This window comes from Nicotiana tabacum, chromosome 17 (genome assembly GCF_000715075.1).
Source record: "Nicotiana tabacum cultivar K326 chromosome 17, ASM71507v2, whole genome shotgun sequence".
Taxonomy (NCBI): domain Eukaryota; kingdom Viridiplantae; phylum Streptophyta; class Magnoliopsida; order Solanales; family Solanaceae; genus Nicotiana; species Nicotiana tabacum.
In genome coordinates, this window is record NC_134096.1 from 41042700 (window position 1) to 41051820 (window position 9121).

Below are 9121 nucleotides of genomic sequence, written 5' to 3' on the forward strand. Positions count from 1 at the left end.
AATCTGTAGCAAAACAAACACTTTTTCTTCTCTCTTCTCTCTTGATGAAAGCTCTCTCAAAAGCTACTCTTATGTGCTAAAGTCTTTCAAAGACTTATATCAATGAGCATGGAATAATTTTTCAATGTTGTCCTATTTATAGATAATGAGTGGTGCTTCTCTTAAAGCCAAAATCAATTCTGAATAGGAATAAAAATCGAATCCAATTCCGAATAGGAATAGAAATCAAAAGAGAATAGGATTAGGAATTGGGCCTTTGACTGGACAACATGGACATGAGCCCAACAAACTCCCCCTCTAGCCAAGGGGCCAAATATGTCTTCAAGTAGAAGAACTATTGTCAGGCTTCATGCCTGCCAATTTTTTACAAAACGCATGCTTATTTGCCACTTTTGTCAGCATATCCGAAAGATTTTCATCAGTGTGTATCTTCTCAACCTCAAATAATTTCTCTTCCACGATCATTCTTATCCAATGATACTTTCTATTTATATGTTTGGTCTTAGAATGAAAAGTGGAGTGCTTGGTGAGACAGATAGCACTCTGATTATCACAAAATAAGATGTACCTAGGTTGCTCAAAGCCAATATCATTAATAAACTCCTTCATCAATAATAGTTCTTTGGCACCTTCTGTGACATCAATATATTCGGCTTTTATGATGAATGGAAGCTTACTAGCTTCCGCATACACCTGATTATTTCGATCCTAACACACCTGACAAAAGACTCTTGATAAGAGCGGGTCAAAGATTGACGGGCATCTAAGTTAACATGCTTTCGAAGGACAAGTAATGTGAGACTTAAGTAGATTTCACCGCCAAAAAAGAGGGAAAGTCTTGCGCTATATTTGAGGGAGAACAAGATCAAATAGTAGAGGCCTTTTTGGCTCATTCTGGCGTACTCGAAGGGATAAATCTATATAAAATCTACTAGATCAAAGCAAACAATACGTGCCAGTACTTTGGCTGTGACATCATTGTTTTAAAGTACTATATGTTTACAGACTTGTTTACAGACTTATTGAACGTACTTTAAATGATAATTTTTGCAGAACCCGTAGTTTCGGTTACAAAACATTTAGTATGACAAACAAAATGGAGGATAAACTAGAATTGAAAAAAGAAAAAAAACTTGTTACTTGTTTTGACGAAATAGAAGGACCTAACCTTAGGCTGCTTCCATTGTGAAATTCAGTAAAAAAGAGTTTCTAAAGTGAAGCAAAATATAGGTAAAGAGAAAACAAATCTTACAATGATTTGTTTTCTGGCATGGGATAGGTTAGAGTATATTTTCAAAATACTGGCCGACCTGCCAAAACCGTTTCTTTCATTGGGCGTGCACATTGGGAGCCTTGAATCGGTACGAGAATTTTCACCTTGTAAGCATCTCGACTAATTTCACAGGATACTGACTGTCTTCCACCAACACAAGTACTGACCAACTCAGTTCACCAAGTTTGGACAAATGGGAAGAAATCACCTAGTGTTTTTGTACTAGGACCTTTTTTTTTCCGCTCTAGTGTTACCACTTTCCCATGTGATGTGAACAAAAGTAGACATGACTTGAAATAGTGATGGTGGATGAAAGATCTCAAGATTACGGGTAAGGTCAAAATAATGGCCAAAATAAGTAAATCTGGGAACAAAATTTTAGAAACTAAAAAGCCAAAAAGACATTCACTACATAAGAAACATTGCTAAATTATTCATCAAAAATAATAATCACATCAACTTCTGACTTGTTTATAACGAGGTTATTCACTCTCATAGAGTAATTCTTAGAAACTGCTTTCAACAAGTTGTCAGAAAAGATAACTTAAAGTAAAAAATAACATAAGATTGCAAACGAGCACAAGGTGACATAGACTACCACATTCAGATATGAATTGAATGATTGGGGCATGTTGAAACATAAACCTCATCAACGCCTTCCAGATGCCACTGATTCAGTAGAGAAGAGATACTTTACTCGGAAAGAACAGAGTCATGGGCAGGATCATATGGATGGTCCTTTGAAGGAATCTCCAGAATGGCTGGAATTGGTTTGTTGTAGCTACCAACCAAAAATCTTATAATGTTGGCAACCTAAAAAAGAGAGACCCAATGAGTGGTAAAATTACGTAGCACAGATTTAACCTCTTTCGGAACCTGGTTCTACTTAGTGCAACTACAAATAGAAGGAAGAAGGTGCTACCAGCTACCTTTTAAATGCATATATAAAGCACATAATATTCTCACTTGAATAGAAAAAATCCTTCACCATATTAGACAAACTTTAGTTGAAGAACTAGTTCATGCTGATATCTGTTACAAGACTGAATTGCAACGTCAAAAAAATAGAAGGACCATATCAGCACATATTCCACACTGTATCGTATCCACAGACAACAATACTTGAGGACTGCTTTCAGAAGGGAAGTACTAAACCGGAATAGTTATTCAACAGCTTAACTGTGTTTAACATGGGGGGGGGGGGGGTGTTACTGGATTTCACTGTTGCAAGGGCGCTGACTGACTGGTTTTTCTTTCCTACGAGACAGTACTAATCTTTTGCCCTTAGCCTGGTTTCTGAGCCAGTCTGAAATTGGACAGAAGTGGTGAACTCGCCTTTCCTACCCAGACCAGGATTCGCTTTCCCTCTTACACCTCCTCCTAACCCTCCAACTTTTACCCAACTTTTGTTCTCCTGCCCCTCCAACTTTTAGTGTTAAATATCGGAGATAGATAAAGTAGGCTTCAAATGGTATTTCGCAATGATTAATTTCTTTGCTTTTGAGAATCCTTGGTTTTAGCTAGAGATTAGACAAGGAATTGATAGAACCATCACAGGGACAGATTGTACTTGGAAGCTTAGCCTTCCCAAATAGCATATCGCACTTTATAAGTCAGTCATGCAAGTCTCTCATCCCAGCTTGCTTTGGCTCAAGAGCACTTGAGGTTTGGTCACTAATTACGTATTTCAGATGAACTATGCTTTTGATCAATCAAATTTGCAGCTGACATTCAACAAACTAAACAAATTCCAACTGTCCATATTCTCAATGATATAAGTAGCAGTTGATTAGTCAGATGACGCAACACTCATTGCAGCGCTTGAATACTTCTTCAGGTGAAGGCGTAATCAGCAAACTGTTGATAACTTTCTTGATGATATAAAGGACTCACATATCAAACTCACAACGGGAAACTAGCAAAGAATTTACATATTGGCTGATTAACACGATTGCAATATCTTCTATTGTGGTGAATTCCTTAAAAGCATCTTCAATCTGCTTCACCATTGTTTCTAAACCATAAGAGAAATAATCAAGATTACTTTCTTTTAATAAATAATTGAATAACGTTATAAAAAGTGCAGCTCCAGCACTCAAAAGAAGACCCTAACATTTTATTCGTTCATCCTTTCCTCAGCTGTTAGTTTATATGTGAGCTACTAATTGAAAATAAAGGTAGATGAAATACTTGTAACCAAATGAAAATAACTGTTTTGCCTAGGGATCATATTAACAACGGATCTATTTTATGCACTTTACTGGTCTCGTTTAAGGAATTATCAGAGGTCATTATTGTACCAAGTGGTGGAAGTGCATTATCAGATAAGATGTGTATAGATTCTCAGACAGATTTAAGCATCTCGGTTAATATTGCAAATAACAATGGCTATTTTCTCCCTTCAATTTTACCACACATTACCCGTACTACTGGCACCAAGAGTCAAGGGCATATGCCAAACTAAACACAAAAGAGCAATGACCCCCATTTTGATAATGAAATGTAGACTCTAGCAAGGAGGAGCTCAGATAGACAAATTTTAGCATTAATTGCATAAATAAATGATCTTGGACCTAATGGTCAAAAGACCCTGGTCGTTAACCGAGCCCTTGTTCACAATGGTGACACAATGAAAATCGAAGGCAAATAATTGCCAGTATATACTCACTCAGGTTAACTTTTTGGTTTCATTTTGTGAAATATCTTCGGAAGGAGAGGGAGTAATGGAGAGAACTAGTCGTGTTCTTCCTAACGTGATAACTTACTTGACATAAATGATTTACAAGATACACATACTTATAGGTGTGAATATAGTAGAAAATACAAAAAAAGTGTGAAAAAAAGAAATAATCGAGTGTTGTGCATTTATTGCACCACTTGAGTACATTTCATATGACAATAGTGTGTTTATTACTGCCGTCATATTCAAGATTTTCCCCGAGATAATAAATATTTTCAAGTCGCGCAATGAATGTACATCTTCCTTTATTAATTATGTTGTATTTTACGACTGCTTTCAGCACTTAATGCTTATTAGCTACTTTAAATAAGCTAAGCCAAACAGGCTCTAACTCACACGTGGGAAGAGAAAATAGAACATACCAATCCCAGGCATCAAAGTCTTATTAACACAAATACAAGGGCATATGGTCTTCAATCAAGTTACTACTACGCAACATGGATCTCATTTTGGTGGAGAGTGGAGGCTACAGCATAGAAGTTGAAAACAGTTATCCACACCAGGTCTTGTTAGCAAGAGAATACAAGGGAACATTTGTCATCAGAGCACTTTGTTTCCGAGCACATTACCAAAATACTAAAAACAAATTTTATGTAAAGCAACAGGAAATGGGTATGGATGACTCTGTCCTTGGTAAACAGTTTCGGCAAATCAGGGTAATTTGTTAATGCAAATCATCAAGCAAAGTTATAGTCCATCATGAAACTATCATTTAGGAAGAAAGTGAATGCTACAGCAGAGAAAGTAAAAAGAACAATGCCTGAACTCGAAACATACTTGAATCCACAATGAGGTAATTTGTTTTCCTCCTCAAATCAACATTGCCAACTCCAGCCAGTCAAAATCCAGTAATAGTATTCTGCATTAGAAAAACAAAAGATATTGAGATTACTTGATAGGAGTAAAGATATCTGAATTGGAAAGAGATATAACAGGATCCCAGCAGTGCATTCAAATCATACTATTTCTTCAAATTGCATTTGCCTGTTTATGTCGGACAGGCAGCTCGGTGCAATAAGCTCCCGCTATGCGCGGGGTCCGGGGAAGGGCCGGACTACAAGGGCCTATTGTACACAGCCTTACCCTGCATTTCTGCAAGAGGTTGTTTCCACAGCTCGAACCCGTGACCTCCTAGTCACATGGCAGCTCGAACCCGTGTCTGTTTATGTCGGATTCACCATTTTAGTAGCTGATATTAACCACTTAAAGAGCGACTGGTTCAGGCTAAAGCATAAAAAGATGTAAAATTGCCACTATCCTTTATCACTTAGGCTATGAACTAAACATAATCAATGGTCTGGCTGGTAAAGCTATCCCTTAATCATTTAATCAGTTGGTTGATTATTCCTTCAGGGATATCTGATAATATCGCAATAATAGAAGAAGATTAGCATGACTAGAAAGCATATCGCATATTTGACTCTTCCAAAATTACAAGACAGGTCATCATTGATAAGCCAAAAAATATCCTAGAGAAAGAGAAACAAGAGTCAGCAAGCAACAGCTCATTCACGCAACCCGTCCATGAGTATTTCTTAGGACGACGATATCATGACAATTTTATAGTACCTTGATCCATGCATCAGTCTTTCTTTTCAATGGTGTTTTTAATTCAACTTTTAACATTTCATTCATTTATCTGGTTTAAGTGGTAGATTGACATACTTATTTAGTCTAGCACTTCCCCTTCGTGAATTCCTGCTGTTTATCCACTGATTTCACCTTAACATTATGCTAACAAAAGGTTCCAAAGGATTTCATGATGTAAATGGACTTTATGAGAAACGTCAACCTAGATAATTTTCTAAAAGGGACGTTTAATTTTGCATAATTTTTTTTGAAAAAGAATGTTGTTTCCATGTTTAACGTAGATACTTAAAATGGGTAAAGCTCAACCACACAAATAGCTTCGCATATGAACCCTGTATGTATTCCAACAACAACAACAAACCCAGTAGTTTCCCACAAGTGGGGTTTGGGGAGGGTAAGACGTACGCAGCCTTACCCCTACCCCTAGAAGAGCAGAGAGGCTGTTTCCGATAGACACTCGGCTAGAGAACGACTGAAAAGAAAAGGTAATTGCAACAAATAGGAATAACAACAAGATGTAATTGCAACAAGTAGGAATAACAGCAAGATGAAATAAGATTGAATCCAAGAATGCAGTCAAACTCTAGGTAGTAATAGCCATCTATGGATAAAAGATATCATACTAACACTAATGTTAGCGAACTGAGTAAGACAAAGAGAAACGCTCGACTACCTACGAACCTTCTACCCTGATCTTTGACTTCCATACCCTCCTGTCTAGGGCCATGTCTTCAGTCAGCTCCAGTTGCGCCAGGTCGCGCCTAATAACCTCTCCCCAAGACTTCTTAGGCCTACCTCTATCCCTCCTGCTACCCATTAGTCTTATTAGAAAACAACTAAGCCCCATTTGTTTGCACTTAATGGAGGTCTAAATCTTAATCATTCAGATCTCCGACATTAAGTGCGTTTGTTTTTAAAGTTTGCATCTTAATTATTCAGATCTTAATCATTAAGTGTGTTTGTTTTTTTATTTCACAACCACTTAATAGATCTGAATAGAGATTTATAACAGAGACTTAATTTCATTAAGATGCTATCATCCTTATTCATTATTAACTGTCGCCACCGCCTACCATTATCAACCACCACCATACCACCCACCACCACCATACTCAGCCATCACTACCACCACCACCATCATACTCAATCATAGCTGCCACCATTATCGACTATAGCTCATCAAACAAGTGCGCCAAAAGTGGATCGCTCCATTGCCTGGGCAAGATCTGACGACTCCTGCCCCGTTCACACCTTGAAGTGGAACTGTTGTGGCGGGGAATGTCACTAGTTGTGATGCTTGCTGCTCTGGTTCCACTCACCATCCCCACCACTCCCATCACCATCATTCTCAACCACAACCAACACTCATCCACCTCAACTACCACAACTAATTACCCCATCACCATCAACAACCATAGTTGGCACTGCCCATCATTATAAACTACCACCACCTTCCTCAATCACAATTACCACCTCCACCCACCATTATTAACTATCACCACTCACTACCACCATCCTCAATAATAATCGCCACCACTACCAATCACCACTAGCTAATACCCTAAACCACCACCATCAGCCAACATTATCACCAAACACCGCTTCTAGTCGACATTCACAAGCACCACCGTTAGCCATCACCACCGGCAACTACCATATTTTAAAAAATTATATATTTGATTGATAGAATATTAGATTAATTAGTATTTCATTTGAAGTTTATGTTTACTCATTTTCAAATAAAAATAAATTTTATACATTCACATGTTAAAAATCAAACAATCTTAATCATTTAGTATTCAGATGTTCATACACATCTTAATATTCAGATGTATATTCAGATTCAGATATCTTAATCTTAATACACATCTTGATATCTTAATCTTATTCAGATGTGTATTCAGATACATACATCTTAGTCTTAAAAGAAACAAATGAGAACGGATAAAGCTCAAGTCTCTTTTTTCTTCTTTTTTTTTTCTGTTTTTGACAACCGAGAAACCCTCGAGGGCCAGTTGTGCTTGGTTTGAACCTCGGTGGATAATGGGCCCGCCCCTCTCTACCCTCGTGAAGTGCGCCTAACCCACACATCAATTATTGTCCTCTTACCACTAGACTAAATCTCGGTCATTGGTACAAAGAAAATAAGCAGATTATGTGAATTCTAGACATATACAGTATAAAAAACAAGTGCTAATTTCAAGCTAATGTAAATACCTCATCAGCAATCATAGCAATAAGTGCAGAGTTGCTGGTTTTAATTGGAGCTCGGTTAGCCATCTAACACTACAACAAGGTTTCTGCAAATAACATAACATCACACAATTAACAAACACTTAAAAGCATGAATCTTGAACACATAAAACATATTCAGATTTCAAATTGAATTCTAAATAGTTAAGAAAAAGTCATCAAACCACTCAAAATCTTTAAAATTCTAATATTACACAAAGTTTGATGAAACCCCACATAAGATTTTCCTATGTTTCACATTCTTAGAATTATTATGCAATTAACTATCATGAAATAGTCAGATCCCATGAGAATTTATATGAAAGAGGAAGCCTCATACGCCTAATTGAAGATGGTTGAAGCTTACCTTCAAGTTTTATTCAGGCTTAATAGAGGAATACAATGGCGAGAGACAGATAGAGTAATACTACTGTTAGATGTTTAGTGGAATGATTGGAAGTTGAAACTTTTAGAATGGGTGTTAAGACACAGCCTAATAGTTCTGGACACGTTTACAAAAACTACCCACATCGTTTACTACATTCACTTTGCTTCCTCGTTTAAAAGTAACACAACTAATTAATTTTTAATAACTGTGAAATATTACCGCACACAAACAAAATTTAATACACCTCTCATTTTTGAAAGCACAATGTATGATTGAGAAGGGATATTTAGTATATTTGGTTTTCATCCGAGATATGCCATAGTTCGGTATCAACAGTGAGGGAGTTTTTGGAGGTATTCCTTATGAATTTACTGGGTATACTATCGATAGGGATATTGATTTAGGTTTTGACTTGGTGTCGGGCATCCAGTCCATATCTATTCTATCATACTGCATGGCTCCAGCTGAGTTGAAGAAGCAATTACAAGAGTTGCTAGATAAGAGATTTATTAGACCGGATGTTTCTCCTTGGGGTGCACCCGTGTTGTGTGTGAAAAAGAAGATGGTACTATGAGGATGTGTTGATTATAGACAGTTGAACAAGGTTACCTTTACTATCTCATATTGATAATTTTGTTTGATCAGCTTCAAGGTGTTACGGTGTTCTCTGAGATTGACTTAAGATCGGGTTATCATCCGGTGAAGATTTGGGCTTCAGATATCCTGAAGATGGCGTTTAGGACTCGTTATGGCCATTACAAGTTCTTGTGATGTTATTTGGTTTGACTAATACTCCAGCACATTCATGGATTTGATGAACATGGTGTTCAAACCTTATTTAGATTCTTATTTGATAGTGTTCATTGATGATATTCTAGTTTACTCTCGTAGCAGAGAG

The 9121-nt window shown here is 37.1% G+C and overlaps 1 pseudogene; it reads right to left on the minus strand.

Annotated features, from left to right (window-relative positions):
* Window positions 1-1677: 1677 nt before the first annotated feature.
* Window positions 1678-8623, minus strand: LOC107816064 (V-type proton ATPase subunit F-like; annotated as a pseudogene).
* Window positions 8624-9121: the final 498 nt, after the last annotated feature.